Below are 16,235 nucleotides of genomic sequence, written 5' to 3'. Positions count from 1 at the left end.
CTGGCCTGTGAGGCTGCCCCTGCACCATTCATCTGTCCCATGGAGGAGTGCCATGCCACTTATCTGAGTTTGACACCCCAGGTTTAGTGGTTAGGCCACTTACCTGTGTAACAACTTCCCAAGCAAGTATGATTTAGGCATTCCCTAGATCCTGTCCTTGATGTCCTTCTGCACCTTCCATTTAGTATTTCCTTGGTAAAATGGATATGCAGTAGGGGAATAGTTTCTGTCCCACTGGGAGAAGTGACCAGAATCCATACCCTCTCCCTTTTGGGGGGTGTAGACAAGCCTTTAGTGAACCACAAGCCTCCTAGCTTGTAACAAAGTGGGAGTGATTAACTGAGACAACTGCATATTCACTCTGAACTCAGATGTTAAATGTTGTAATCCCTTGTGTTAGGGGGCCGTTGAGGGTAGGGAAAGTTGAACCTTGACCTTTCTGTGAAATGTCACTAAATAGTCAGTGACCTAACAAGTTACAAATGCTCTTAGTTTTGACTGGCAAAATAGCCATGATAAATATAAGGCCTTTTCTCTGGGGACCTGAGGACATAAGCCTTAGGGGACAGATTTTAGTCCAGAAAACTGTTGAGAAGACTAAATGAGACATAGACAATGCTAGCAATACATAAGTCTACCCAAAGGCAAGTTGGTCCTCAGCTAGTAGCCATAAATGCAAGGATCTTTGGTCTAAGGACATAGGCAGACATGGTTCTTAGGTACAAGTAGGTGCTTAAATAATACGTGATACCCATGGTGGCTAATTATGAGCAAATACGCAGGAAGATGGAACATGATTTCTGTACTCACCTGGGTCCCAGGAAGACCAGAGTGGAATGGTGGTAATGTCTGTACCCAGGGCCTAAGGTTTTTTTCACAAGGAGTGGGTAATTCATAGATGTTAGGGGTGGAAGGGACCTCAGTAGGTCATCAAATCCAACCCCTGCCCTGGGCAGGAAAGAGCACTGGGGTCAGATGACCCCAGCTAGATGCTTGTCAAATCTCCCCTCCTCCCCAGGGTAGGGGAGAGCACCACCTCCCTTGGAAGCCCAATCCAGATTCTGGCAACCCCGACTGTGAAGAAGTTCTTTCTAATGTCCAGTCTAAATCTGCTCTCTGTCACTTTCTGGCCATTGTTCCTAGTTACTCCCAGGGGTGCCCTAGTAAGTACAGCATCTCCTATTCCCTGCTGCCCTCCCCTGGTGAATTTATAGGCAGCCACAAGATCACCCCTCAGTAATAGGGCAGCTTTGTTTTCTAAATGCATGTTAATTGAATATTTTATGGCTTCACCCACAAAGGCTTGTTTTCTCCAATTATGCCGAGGTCATGGAAATATAGTGGTAAGCCTGATGCAGATTCAAACCTTCTTCCATTCTGGGGATCTTCAAACATGGGCTTTATTTCAGGCTAATAGCTAGAGAGAACAATAAGGACCTGCATGGGAGAGAGGCAGGATAGTCTTATGCTTATGGCATTAGATAGGGATTTTGAATCCCTGGGTTCAGCTCCTAACTTTCAGGAAGCTTCCTGTATGACCTTGACCATATCACTAAATCTCTGTGTCTCCATTTCCTATCTGCAAAATGGGAGCGAGAGCACTGCCCTCTCACACAGTGGGGAGGGTTTGTGAGGTATGTCGAGGATGTGACCAGGTAGGTATCTAAATATCTAATATCTAAATGGACGTGTTTTCTGGGGTAAGTTTTGGATTGGGCAGACACGGGGGGGGAACAGTATAGAGAACCCAGTGGAGGTTTGCAAAGAATTTTTCATTTAGTTGTAAGAAATGGCCTGTTGTGGCTAAACTGGTATAATCAGGAACATGGATGTGTTCTTGCTCGTGGGACTTCAGGTCCCCAACTGACTGAGTTCTCAGCCAGTGTCTCTGATGGTTACATGACGGACCCACATCCTGACCTGCATGTCTACATAGTGAGATCACGGTCTCTAGGTAACTACCAAATGACAACTTCTGTGTTTAGCAGTGCATGCAGACCATTACCAGGTAGTTAATTTATATGAAATGAGTATGAATGAGTCTCTCTGGGAAAGTATGAACACCTGAACAATTTCCCACTGAGTCAAAGGGACAGGGCTTTACCATGCATCTGCTGTTCCCACTACTTGCCCATGCATACACTCTTACTCGGCAGCAAGTGGAACCTCAGCCATGGTAAATTAGTTTTCAGTGAAAAAGTTTCCTTTTGTCTTAAAAATCTGAAAGTTGTTTAGATGCTACCTCAGATAAGTCAGCCAGCAATTCTGGGGAAACGCTGTTAACCTTTGTTAGCCTAAATGACACTTGTCCAGCCATGTGAGAAGCATTTTTAGCACTTACACAGTTTGAGATGTCATTACCCATAGAGTGAGCTTGTCTACAAGCATATCTGACCCCAGCACTTTTTCCTGCCTAGCCGGGGGTCAGACTCAATGATTTGTTGAGGTCCCTTCTGACCCTAGCATCTATGAATTTACTGTGCAGTAGTGTATTAGCATGGTTTCTGCCCAGCACCCTACTGCGCAGTGTTATGGTTACTATGCATTTTCTTGTGTAGACGTGCCCAGTATGGAGGTGCAAGTGTCCTTACAGCTACCGGGCATGCTCGGTAGGCCACACGCAGGCATCCAATTTCATTCGTGTCACAGAGAGGAAATTCTTCCTGTGTTTTAGCATCAATAGCTGAAAGTCAGGGCACTCACCCAGATAGTAGGAGACCTGGGAGTACATCATAGATCAGGCATTATCCAGGCCCTTCTCCAGACATCCTTCTGCTCCCCTGTCAATTCAAGGACAGGTGAAAAGATTAGAAGAGGGGAGGAGCAGTAGTGGCACTCAGTCCCTGACCCTCGAACTGCATAAAAGCAGCCAGATGCATGCAACTGGCTGGTGGGCTCTGATCTCACTGGCATCCAGGATCTCTCTGAGGTGTGGATGTGCCATGCTCCCTTCAGATGTCTAATGCATGTGCAGTGAGCTCTCCTCACCATGCATATACCATACCGCTGAAGAGCATGTGATCACACGCTCCTTTCTGCAATTCTGGCTTTACCCATGGCAAATCACAGTGGAAGTTACAGCGGATTAAGCTGAATATGAGCCAGCAGCGTGCTTTTTTGTTTTGTTTTTTGCAACAAAAGGCCAATAGCACATGGGGCTGTAAAATTGGAGTATCACTTGCAAATCAAGGGAAGTGATTCTTGTACTCTATTAAGCACTCACTGGTGAGGTCTTAGCTGAAGTACCACATCGAGTTTTGGACTTTCCACTTCAGAAAAAGTGCAGACGAATTCGAATCCAGTGGAGAGTGCTAAAGGTGACTAGAGACCTGGGAATCATGACTTATGAGGAAAGGATGAAAGAGCTAGTATTATTGAGTAGGGAGTAGAAAAGAAGGAAGGGACTATTTGATAATAGCACCTTTGATAAGAGCCTAAAGGGTAACCACCATATGGAGGCTGAAGATAGACTAGTCTGTGGCCTCAGAGTATGGGACAAGGAGCAATAGTCTTTCATTCTGTGATGGGAAATTTAGGTTGAGTATTTAAATTCTCACCATACAAGTGATAAAGCGCTAGAACAGGCTGTGGGAGGTTGTGGAGGTTTTTAAGAACAGGTTAGACACTGGACAGAATGGTTTAGTCAGAAATGATTCTTTCTTGAGCAGGGGGTTGGACTACCTGACCTCCTGATGTCCCTTCCAGCTCTAGTATTCTGTGATTCTTCCACAGGTCACTCCTCACTATCAAGCATGCCTTTTTGTACCTTCAGCAGGCCCGCAGCAGTCCGTTCTCTCCCAGGAGGCAGGTAAGGATAGTACCTTGCAGGTATGCAGTACTTTCTATATTCAAAGCGCTACACAAACACTAAAGAACTCCTCCAGTACTCCAGACACAGAGGGAAAGTAACATTACTGGTATATAGATAGGTAAAAAGCAGACAAATGAAGCAACTTAGCCAAGGATACACTGTGACTAGTGGCAGAGCCAGGTTTAGGACACCCTGGATCACTAGCCAATGTCCTGAGCCACAAACAAGGAATAAGGGGCATCTGTAAATGCAGACATCACAGGGGCCTTCGAGACAGTTGGCAAACTACATGAGTGCGCTGCACTGCCACAATATGGCTAATGCAGAAACCTGTTCTTTAATATCATCCTGCACAAACATGCTTAGCACTGATCTAGTGCCTGCCAGTCAAAGACTGTAAAACATTTTGCTGGCACTGATGAGCTAAGGCTCACACCAGGCTTGCTCAGTATTATTCACCTCCTTCAACAGATGGTGAAAGTGGGGCCCAGAGAGAGAAGTGTGCCAAAAATCCATCTCCCTTAAAACCATTGGGTGCCTATAGACATGCGGGGATGCTGCTCTGACATGCTGTAATTACAGTATGTTGGAGTGGACTCAATTATTCAAGCTTACTGCAGTGTGTTAATTAGCGTGCTCCAGCAGCTGCTGTGTCTCATATTCAGTGTCCCCGCATTTCAAAATGGCAGTGGGGACACTAACTAAAGTTTGTCAAACAAGCTTTAGTTAAAGCACCCCTGCTGCCATTTTGAAGCACAGGGTGCTGAATACACGAAACACTGCAGGCGCTTTGATGAGAGTGGTTCTCAGCATCGCTCTAATTAAAATCACCTCCTCCCCCCGGAGCATATGGAAAGACACCCACTGTGAGTTTGGTCTTTGGCCTTTATGCCTTCAGGTTTGTCCTAGGTCAAACTGCAGGATAGAATCCAAGTCAGAGCTAGAACCCCAGACTGGATAATACCAGGCCTGTGTTTCCACCAATAAATTATGCTTCCCTCCCTTCACAGGCTTCCTTGCAGAATCACAAAGTTCCCACCTTCATGCCTACTACAATACCTATACAGTGAATTTTAGTTATCTCAGGCTTGGTGTATCTACTGCCTGTTAATGAGAACAATGATTGGACCCCCCTCAACGGCTCTGGCAATGGCATTCATGCTTTTTCCATGTCTTCCAGCAGTGTTATACCTAGTGCCAAAGTCCTACTCCTAGCTTTTCTTCAGCTCATTGAATTAGAGGAAGAGGAAGAAGCTTTTTCTCCTCGGAAAAAATGAGAGCATTTGGAGTCAAACTCTTACTGGTTCCCGGGTCACGATGAGAAGCTAAGAGCAGAAACCAAAATGAAAGACTCTCAGCAAGGTAAATTTTGGTCTCCAGGGGAAGGTGGGAGGCAGGAGCTGTATGGGAGACTCATGTCTGCGTGGCTGTTTGGCTTCTCATGCCCATTTACACTGCCCCATTGGGAACAGTTTCTGTGCTTTGGAATGTAATCACACTTTGTTCTTCAAGCAAGCTGCCTTGTCTAGATACTTATCAGCACACTGTACACCCTGCTTTGGCTAGTCATGTGTGAAAGTGTGAGCCATCAGGAGGGACTGAAATGTATAAGCTGCACCTGAGAACCAAAGTATTTCATTATGAATTACAATGGGAACCATAGGCAAAGGGACAGAAACAACCCAGTTCAACCCCAAGGCCCTTCCCATCTCTCCTTGGACTGGCTCCAGCCTTACACTTTCCAAATGTTCTGGACATATTTCATGCCGGTCTTCATCTGTATTTCCTTATCTCCGTCACTGCCCTGGGACATTCTCTCAGTGGGTCACCGATAGGGGTTTACTCTCAGTCTTATATTGGCTGTCATTAATTTAATCTAAGGGCCTTCAGGTAAGTTACCGATAATACGCAGCCACCTTTAAAAATAATATGCATGACTTTAGAGTGAGGGTTATTAACCATTTGAACATCCTCACATGGCTTGCGGTCAAATCTTTAAAGCAGCCTGGGTGCATTTTTCTAAAAGTTCTGCTCTAGTGCACCTGAAAGTCTTTGGGCCTAGTGCAAAAAATAAAGGAGTCACTGGGTAAAATCACAAGCACAAGTTAGAATTACCTTTTGTCACCTGTCCACCTTTTTCATGCCTCTGCTGGACCTGATCTGTACATTGTAGCTAGTTCCTGTAGCTACAGCTCAGCTGGGGTTACCTAGATTGCCTATCAAAGACCCTTGCCCTGCACTTGAGCTAGAATGCAATACTGCTTTTTGAACCCCTTCTTGAAGCTTCATACTTAGGCTACTGCTTAAGAAGATTCACTGAAGATATATATGGAGGCACTAAACAGCATCTACAGTACACTTCAGTTGGGTTAAGGAGCTTAGTAAAGAGTCTGCTGCATCACACCATACTGTCTGTCTCTGAGTCCAGGTTGTGGAAACTATCCAAATATTTGTTGCTAGAATCTGCAGTGGAAGTGCCAAAAGAACAAGTCATTTCATGCAATGCATCTGTAGCATCAAAACACAAGTCAGCCATCCATGCAGTGAAAACCTAAAGGGTCTGAAAGTCAAGGCTCCAATTTCCTTCCTTGGAGAAACCTAACTATCTATCTATCTAGCTTCTGTTCATCTCAAGTATCATAGCTCGTGTGTAGATGAAACGAAAGGCGTGTGTGCATGGCACTTTAAAGAGGGCTAAATGCTTTTGAACCACTTTAATGGTGTCGGTGTTTGCACGCCTCAGCGGCACATTGTGCATTAATTTCAGCCACTGTAGGAAAATCAGCAGTGTAATGCACCTTAAATAACTTGGGGTGCAGAAAACTAAAACTCCTTCAAGGAGTTTTAGTTAGCTGCCCCTATACCACGGAGCAAAGCACCGGGCTCCGTGCAGCTCCACAGCTCTGCAAAAAGTCCTGCAGGCAGCCTGGCAGCAGCCCGGGAAAACAGCTCCACTCCAGAAAAGTGATGAACCTGATCTTTTTCTTTCCCCTTTCCCCTGGAGCCTGCCTGCCTGCACTGCATAAGTACCCAACGTTTCCCTCTGTGGCTGTGGTGCCCCCCAGAATTGCCTGAACCAGGTGCCTGTGGGCAGGTGCCACCTGTGGGGGGGGCCACCATTGCCGCAGAGGGAAGCACCAGCCCCCCACCCAGGGACCACTCCACCCACCAGCAGCTTGCCCTCCCCACCCCACCAGAAAGGCAGGCAAGTCAGTAAGGTGTGTGCATCACACGGGGGTTTAATCAGCCCTAAATTGAAGCGGCATTTTTTAAAACCCACCGCTTCAATTTAATGCCCCCATTTCATCGACACATGCCCAGAACATCCAAGGGCCTCAATTTAATGATATATTCTCACATGTCACCTGTGAGGGGGAACAATGCTGTTACTTCCATTTGACACCCAGGGAGCTGGGGTATAGAGGGGTAAATAACCAAGAACATGCTGGGGAATCGCTACCTTGAGCCTTTTTGGAAAGGGTGGCTATAACAGGACCAAGCCCAGGGGTGGGGATCATGACTTCCAGGTAGCCCTTTGGCCCCAAGGTCCCTCCCTTTACTTTCATCTGCCATGCTTTGCTGTTCTTAAATTTAGAAAGCAGGGCTGCCCTGGGACCCTAGAGTGAGCCCTAGTCTCTCTTCCTGTCAGCATATCCCTCTCATTAAGTTGGCCCTCCTGGCCCATATGTGCTGCTTGGGTACCTGTTACCTTATGGGCTAGATTTATGGTCTCCAAAGCTCCCCTGCAGCCATGCCCAGGTGTCACCAATCAATCAGTTCAGTGGGCCTTTGGCCCTGGTCTCATTTTCTGCCTTCTCAGGCTCTTAAGTTACTTATCAGTCTCTGCTCTTTTTGGGCTGCAGGCATCTAGCCCTAACTCCACCTCTCACAGGCACTGGGCCCTTGACCTTGTCTCAGTCTCTCTTCCTCTACTGCTAGGCCCCTGGCCCCGATTCTCACCATCTGGGCTACACTGCAACTTGCACCTTGTCCTAGAAGCCTCAAGCCTCTCTGGGACCTCCTAGTCCAGAGAGCCACTGATTTTAACTATAACAAAAAAGAGTAAGCTCTCTGGCCAGAACACAAATTCCTTGCTGGGTCTGAACCCAAACCTCAGCCTCTCCACTGACTCATAAACTTCCCCCTGCCCATAGCGCTATTCCACTGCAGGTCAGTAGCATATGAACTACGTAGCCAGGGAAGCTCAAATGCTGCTCAGAAACTCCTCTGCTCTACAGCTCTTTCCTTAGCCATTTCCAGGGTCAGACTCTTTACCTGGCTCAGGCCCTGGGTTTATATGCTTCCCCAAACCCTGCCTCTTTTGCTCAGGTGCTTCCCACAGCCACCTGCAGGGGTTTCTAATTAAGGCCTGACAGCTGTTTTCCTTGGCAGCTTACAACTGCTGTTCTGGTAGCACCCTTGTATCCTGAACTAGGCTCTGTCCTATTGCAGAGCAGGTGGCTCTGCAACAAGCACTCATAGCCTTTATAGCCTTTGGCTTTTAGTGGTCTGTTCCCTTGAAGCCAATCAGGTTATTCTGTGCAGTATTCTCTTGATTGGCTGCCTGTGTTCCTCTTCTCCTTAATGTGCCCAGGTAGAAGCTTTTCTTTGCTGTCTATCCTTTTGCAACTACTCTTTATTCAGCTGCCTGGGCTCCCTCTGCCACATTCTTTCCTCTTACAGTAACAAGAACTCTAGGCTCCCTGTTAGAGTGGCATACAAATTTGGAAGGAAGGAAGAAAAGAACAAAAGAACTGTTTTTTCCCCCATATATTAACAGCCTTGTTATTGCTACTCCCGCCCTTGGCCAAAGCAATAAACCACCAGATGTTGGATTGTCAAATATTCTACTTTCACCCCTTTCTTATATCCCTGAGACCGCAGCAGCTTCTTTTGGAGACAACGAAGTGAGGATTGTTCAGCAGGTTGAAGTGCTACTTCTGCTCAGGTGTCCTCTCATCAGTAAGCTTGCAAATGCCCGCATTCATAGGTCAATGCTAATGAAACCATGATGGATCTACTGATGTAGGATAACCTCCCTATTGACAGCCAGGTTATTAAGAATCAGAGATCACTGCCATCTAGCTGCTGCTCCACACTCAATGGGTCTCATTTTGACCCATTGCAGGCATCACAAATCCCACTGCAGCTTTCACTGACTAGTCTTCTTTTGCAGTCTAAGAAGGGCCAAGAGCTGAATGAACCATTGGAAACTGAATTCCCCTGTCACCTATTCAGAGGTTGCCTTTACAGATTAGGGCAAGGACCATGTGGGAAGAGAGTGCATAAGCACTGGTCCTTCTGTTTCTAGTGCTGCCACTTAGAGAATTTTCATTGGCAATGAACCCATTTAAAGATATAACATACATAAATAATTATACAAACCCCAGTTACTCTGATATTTCAGTAAAAATACATCTGTGCACAAGATGACAGCAACAACCCTGTCCTCCTTATAAGCCCGTTCCCATATTTGACATTGGTGTTACTCTAAGGGTATTTTTACACACCCTCTGGGACTGAAGTGGGTGGGGCACTTTAATTAGCAGTTCTAATTAAAGCACCCAGAGCCTCTCATGTATCAGCATCCCTGCACTTCAAAATGGCAGCAGGGGTACTTTATCTAAAGCTCATTGAATGAGTTTTAGTTAAAGCACCCCCACCACCATTTTGAAGTATAGGAACACTGATACATGAGACACAGTCTGGCTGGAGTGCAGTAATTACCAGGCTTCAGCAGATTCATTTAATTGAGTCTGCTTCAATGCGCTGTAATTACAGTGCATCAGAGCAGACTCAGCTTGTATGTAGACATACTAACTGCTTAACTAATGGACTGATGAGTTTGGTAGGGTAAGCTCTCTGTCAAATACTACCTCTTTATCAAAAGTTTTTGCTGAGGTATGAAATGATGAGATCAGGACAACTGACATTCATCCATGCCAAACTCCCGGTCAGTGGCCACATCTATACAGGGTGCTGACTGAGCAGTCATTACTCAGTACATTACAAGTACTATACGACTTCACAGTAACCCATTACTGCACAGTAGCACCGATGGATGGCTTTTTTTATGACTGACTGCGCAGCACCCAGAGAATACTGAGCAGTAGCATCGCATCATGGTTTCTGCTATGTGACACTACTGCACTGTAGTCTCTGGCTACCGCGCAGTCAGCATGTCATGTAGACACAGCCAGTGAGTACTTGGGGGTTACATGTACTGAGTATGGGGAGCAAACAGGCCAGATTTTGATACCGACTATTCTAGCGTGAATTGGGAGGAAAAAACATTGTTTTCAGTGGGTTCAGCTTTGGGTAACCGAGTTCAGAATCTGGCCGTAAGAATGCGTGACATCTGGTATTACAGATTGTGCTTGAGGCTGTGGTTTGGAGCAACTGACTCAGATGGCAACCGGCTGGCAGCCCATCAAGGAGGTTTTCTTTTGTCTTGTTTGTGGGAAGTGTAAATGAACAGAATGGAAACACTGAAGGTTTTCCTCTCCCACTTATTAGCTATCTCACTTCTATATATAGCTCCTGTTCAATTTATGTCTAGTGAGCAAATGAAGTGGCATGTGGGTTATCACTCCTGTCACGTTCACCTCTGGTGATTACATGTTGAAATGCATTTTGTTTGTGTGCTTTATTACAGTCATGTAAGTCAAGCGTGAGGAAGGGCAGGAATGCCACATAGTTGAAACGCACAAAATCTGAAGTGTCCACTATCCAGTAAGGAGATACCTTGACTCATGTCAACAGTCCCGGCTACGTCAAGCAGCTACATGAATCCTAAATCACTCTTAGAACAGCAAAGCAGAACTCCAAACAAGGCATCGTGAGAAAGCACATACATACTGGGGGCTGATGTCCAACTGGTTCTGTAGGCGCTTAGGGCCAGATTCTTTTCCATCTACTGTATGTGGAATCACCTAAGTGCGACTCTATTCCACCCTGTTCAGGTCCCTGAAAATCTATTACTGCCTGTTTTTGTAATAAAGTATCATCTGACCCTTAAGCATAAGTCTCAAAAAAGCAGCGAGAAGGAGAAAAACACACCCACCTACCTTTAGTATTAACAGGTTTTCAAGGACTTAAGCAGGATGGAATAGAATCACGCTTAACTGCCTAAGGGCGCTTGTACACATGACGAGGATTTAATTCCCAAGGTTTTATTCAATTCAATTCCTCCTAAACTGAAATGGTGGGGCATAAAATAAAACCCTGAGGACTAAACCATTTAAATTATTTTCATCATGTTACAGCGAGGGGCCTGATCCTTTTTTTTTTGTCAGCGTCAGAGTCTGCTGATTGCTGGGGAGTGGGCTGTCAGTGGGCTGAGCTGCCCCTGAGCTGTGGGGGGCCTTCCCTCCATGGTGGTGGCACCCCCTGGGGCTGTGTGGGTGGGCATCTAATGGACCGGGTGTTGTCCCAGCTTGGAGGTAGTACTCAGCCTCCCTGAGCCTGCCTGGGGAGCAGCACCAGGTGGGCTTCCAGTGGACAGGATCAGGGATCAGTTGGATAGGACCAAGTGTTGCCTCAGAGTTGGGGCAGCACCCAGCCCACTTGGGCAGCCCCAGGGGATGCCATTGCCACAGAGGGAAGGCCCAAGGCCCCCCAAAGCTCAGGGGCTGCTCAGCCTGCCAGCAGCTTGCCCCACAGCAGCTATGGGTGGGGGTGGGGAGGCTCTATAACAACAAGGACTGGGCCCATCGCCACTTCTGCTTGAAAGCAGGGTCCGACAGCTGGCAGGACACCTGGGGCTAGAGCCTACCCTAGGGGTGTGTGAGGCCTGGAGCATATGCATATTAGCCTGTGCGGGGGGGCGGAGAAGGGCAAGCGGCCCAAGGACTGAGTGGGGCGAGGTGCTGAGCGGCTGCAGCTGGAAGCCAGCAGCATGCGGCATGTGGAGTGGTGGTGCACTCGGCATGGGGCGTGAAGCCACCCAAAGCACAGGGTCTGGGGCGGTTGTCCCAGTTCGCTCCCTGCCCAAGGGGCCACGTGGGAATGGGATGGCTTGTCCCTGGGGCAGCAAAGAAAGATGGCAGAAGGTGGTGGGCATGGTGCATGGGGAGCTGGAAGCCCAGAGCAGCTCAGGGAAGTATTGTATTAGGTGCCTCCAAGCTAGGGCAGCACCTAGCCAGCTAGCAGTCCACTTGGGCTTTTAGCACCCTGTGCACCATCCCTGCCACCAGAAAACCCAGCTTCCCTCCTGCTGCCTTCATGGGCTGCCCCAGTGGCAATCCAGCCTGTTCCTGGGCAGCCCCAGTTGTCCTGCCAGCTGCAGGAGCCTACTGAAGGCAGAAGTGGTGAAGGGCCCGATCTTTTTTTCTGAGGAGCCTGCCCGCAGCTAAGTGGTGAGCTGACAGCTGCATCATTGCAATTTGCAACACTGCAAACTAAAAACTACATCCAAATGTAGTTTTTAGTTTGCCATGATGCAAAGTTATTTAAAACCCACAGAAGTCTTGCACATGTACACTGTAGTGTCATTAAGCCACACAAAGTGACATTTTCATTGTGTGTGCATGTTAATGGCATCATGTGTTAACTTATATGCCTAATAGGTGGGATAGAATCTGGCCCCTAAAAGTTGGGCATCTTGCACTAAAAGAGCAATTCAATTTCACCACATTAAACAGCCAGGATCCCTATGCAGTCCATGCATACACTTTGGCAGAACTTAAGAGCCAGTGAGGTTCAGGTGGCTACATACCCTATAGGGAGAGTACAGATCTGTAGACACCTCCAAAAGGACATTTAGAAATTCCAGAGGAAATACTAAATATAGTCCTGGTAACAAGGACCAGAACCCCAATTCCCACATCTCACTGGAGTCCCATAGCCCCTGGGCTACAGAAACATGTTCTCAGTTTCTTTTTTCTTTTTTGCTTCAGCACTGTTTTTGATTTTTACATTCAATGGTTGTTAGTTAAAAGAAAAAATAAATAACTGGGAGAAGAGACTGAAACCCCTGGCTCTCCTCCCAGTGGAGTGCCATAGCTTTTAGGCTACAGAGCCTGACCACTTTTTCCAACTGTCTTTTGGACCCCGTGATTCTTGTAGTCTTGCCTGTACAGTGGTACACTTCTACAGGAGGGATGAAAGGTGTCCCCAACCAGTCTAGTCCTTTCATAGTCGTTAGGCACTTCCCTGAGAAGTGAATTATAGGTTTGAGGCCCCCTGTCACCAGGAGGGCCTTAAATTTAGCTGGTCTGATTTGGGGGCAAGTGCTCCAACCTGTAGTCTATTGGGCAAAAGGTAAGTACTGCTTTATTATCTAAATTCAATGCTGTTGATGCAAGTCAAGCATGGTATAAACACTTGCACCACCAGGGGCCTCTTCAGAGACTTAGAGTCTGGTCCTTAAATGCCATCTATTCCACCTATTAAATGTGTAAGTGAACTTAGGCACTTACTCCACCCTTTTCAAGTCCCTGAAAAACAATTAATGCAAAAAGTGGCTAGATCCTCTTTCTCCTCGTTGCTTTTTTGTGATTCAATATTAAGGGTGATGTAAGAGTGTATTATAAAAATATATGTATTCATGGATTGTTAGGGAAATCACATTTAAGTTTACTTAGGGCCAGCCTGTTTTCCACCTATTGGGTACTTAATTGGATTTAGGCCCTAAGTATGATTCTATTCCATCCTATTCTAGTTCCTGAAAATCCATATTGCATCGGCTTTCTGCATCTGTCCCTTAAAACGGCGACACAGGCAGAGGCTGCTGGGAAATGGAGTCCTGGCGCAAGCTGGCTCCACCATTTTGCCCACGCCTGCAATTAGGCCTTATGCTCCACCTAAGTATAATACCTCAATCAGTTCTGAGCATGTTCAGAAACCCCAGTATAGATGCCTCAGGAACCTGTGATCCAAAATGGAGGCAGCTAACAAATGTAGGTGCCTCTTGAGTTTTGTGTCTTCTGGTGCAAGGCCATGATCTTTGGAACGCAGGCTCTTAAACTCTTCCCATCTCCTAATTAAGCATGGAGGGTCCAGTTTGAATCTGAGTGTCAGCCTTCACATTGATACCCTTAACATGGTTCTGTCAGCAGGGTATTTTGGGTTCTCAAGCTCCGTAAGTGATGTGGTAAGAACGAGATACTGACAAAAGGTATTGGAGACTATAAATGAAACCTTTGTCTCTCAAGCCAAATCTATTCCTGGTCTTTTACTGAGGTTTCCAGAAGTTGTTTTTTTGTGTGTGTGTTCCTTTTATTTCTCATTTCTCTGAACTCTGGGGATGTCAGTGAACCACAAAGGCTGTTCAAAGCTGTGGTACAGTAAAACCCATGGTAGCCTTCTCCTATCAACCATTTACAAACGTGACCACTTAATGTCAGCTAAAAAGTCCTGCTCCATGAACCAAGCAACCCTTCCATTCCAGTTGTTCTTCTTCCCGAGCTTTCTGAGGAACCCCAAGTGCAACAGAACCTGGAATTGTGAACAGATTCCTTGTACGCTATAAGCATAGGTGAAAGCAACTGAAATAATAAGAAACTGCAGCTTTGGTATTAACAGCCTACTGCATCAGAGCCAATTAGGAGGAGCTACAATGAAGCCTATGGGTATGATTCGATATTGCCTCCTACTGTCTTACGCATCTGTGCAGAATAAAAGCAAAACACTGTCGCACTGAATTTATTAAACCCTTGTTTCACACTTTTCAGTGGCAGGAAACCACTGTGCCAGGAGCCCTAGAGCAATGGTGGTGTAAAAATACTGTGAAAGAAAAAGCAGGTCCATTGGTTTTAATAGTCCTTCTTGGCTTATTTAATTTTCAGGCAAGGAGGTGGAGAATGGATTGGGATCAGTTCAAATCCTTCCTTCCCTTGGGATGACGAGACTGGCCTAGTGAATCAGAGAGATCCACATTAGATACATCTGTCCCTGCTGGAACAGAGGAGCTCAATCCTTTGCTCTGCTAGAACCTAAGAGATTCAAGTGCCTGCAATCTTTGGCATGAATTTCCCTCTGTAAAGGAAGTAGGAGCAATCCCTAGTCCCTATTACTGCAGCATTTGGCAGTTGGCATCAGTTAGGGCCCCTCAGCCTCGGTCTCTGCACTGTACCCATGAGGTGAAATAGTATGTGAGGTGATAGAGGGCAATATGGGCAGAGCCCCTGAGGGAGCAATTCACTAGGCCTGTGTGAAGCGGCTAGTATTTGCTTCGGATTCGGATTCAGCCGATTCGGGGGACAGTGATTCGATTTGTTGATTCGAATCACTGTCCTGAATTGATTCAGCTAAATCTCTGAATCAGCCAGGCCCACCCCCCACAGCCCGGCAATGGCTGCCCTGCCTGCCCCAGCTCCTGGGTCTTTGGAAAATAAAAGCCCTGGCTTACTGGGTGCTGCCAGGGGGACATCCCTGCTGCCTCTCACTGCCTCCCACTGCGTGGGGGACTCTGCAGAAGCCCCCTAACCCTCCCTTTGCTTCCCCAGCCCCCCACAGGTGCCCTGCCCGGACCAGCTCCGGCCCTTTAAGAAAAAACAAACAAACAAGAAAAGCCCAGCACTTACTGTTCCTGCGGGGGGGAGGGGGGAGATCCCCGCTAGACCCCACAGCTCTGTACCACATGGGGGCTCTTCCATGAGCCCCCCAAAGCCCCAAGGCCACTGCAGGAGCAGTGAGTCCCGGGGCTTTTCTCTGTTTTATTTTCTTCAAGGGGGGGAGCTGGCCCAGGCGAGGCACCCATGTGGGGCTGGGGGAGTGAGGGGGGACTGGGAGCTCATGCAGAGCCCCCCATGCAGCATGGAAAAGTGGGGGGCAGCAGGGATTGCCCCCCCCAACCCAGCAGCATCTGGTGAGCACCGAGGCTTTTCTTTAAAGGGTCAGGAGCTGGGGCAGGTGGGGCAGCCATGGTGGGGGGGCATGCTGAGGGAGCAGGGCAGGGGTCAGGGGGCTGGCAGGGGTCCCCCCATGGTCCCCTCCCCTAGGCCCCCCCCCCAGTACTTACCAGCTTGGAGTCTTTTCCAAAGAAATCAGAGAGCTTTGAATTGATTTGGACCATTAAATTGGTTCCGATTCGATTCGGAGATTCAGCCACTGAATGGGCCGAATCTCCTCCGAATCAAATCACCACCCAAAGCTTTGTACAGCCCTACAGTTCACAGCATGCGGCCTGGCATGGCCCTAAAGGTCTTGTTATACCTTATTCTGTAAGCCAAACAAATATTAATCATCTTAGTGTTGTTTGGCTTAATGGAGCAGTTGCACCCTAAGGTGACAAGTCATTTCTATCTGTGCTTCACCTGCACATCTGTGATTTGCCACTGGAGGCTTGGTAAACAGGGGCAGGGCTAGAAGCTAGGTGCAGGACTGGAGCTTAAGCTCTGAGGCGCCTCCCCTGAGCCTGTCCCCCAACACCACCCCTGCCTAGGCTGCCAGCCAGCCAGGCATTGTCTGAGCTTGAAAAAAG

At 47.4% G+C, this 16,235-nt stretch overlaps 3 long non-coding RNA genes across 3 annotated transcripts; 2 read left to right on the top strand and 1 right to left on the bottom strand.

The window, feature by feature from the left end:
- Positions 1–222: 222 nt before the first annotated feature.
- Positions 223–10,972, bottom strand: LOC109318660. Its single transcript, XR_002103297.1, has 3 exons — positions 10,729–10,972; positions 3,208–3,218; positions 223–234 (listed from the first exon to the last, which is right to left on the bottom strand). It is a non-coding gene; the product is annotated as an uncharacterized LOC109318660 (long non-coding RNA).
- Positions 3,605–10,735, top strand: LOC109318659. Its single transcript, XR_002103296.1, has 3 exons — positions 3,605–3,808; positions 4,992–5,173; positions 10,467–10,735. It is a non-coding gene; the product is annotated as an uncharacterized LOC109318659 (long non-coding RNA).
- Positions 10,973–11,798: 826 nt separating the features above from the next.
- On the top strand, positions 11,799–14,391 carry LOC109318661. The gene is made up of 2 exons (XR_002103298.1): positions 11,799–11,912; positions 12,388–14,391. It is a non-coding gene; the product is annotated as an uncharacterized LOC109318661 (long non-coding RNA).
- The last annotated feature ends 1,844 nt before the right edge of the window (positions 14,392–16,235 follow it).

Source organism: Crocodylus porosus, unplaced genomic scaffold, assembly GCF_001723895.1.
Source record: "Crocodylus porosus isolate Cpor-Errol unplaced genomic scaffold, CroPor_comp1, whole genome shotgun sequence".
In the NCBI taxonomy this organism is placed as follows: domain Eukaryota; kingdom Metazoa; phylum Chordata; order Crocodylia; family Crocodylidae; genus Crocodylus; species Crocodylus porosus.
Note: the sequence above shows the minus strand (reverse complement) of the source record. Positions and strands in the feature narration are given on the sequence as shown.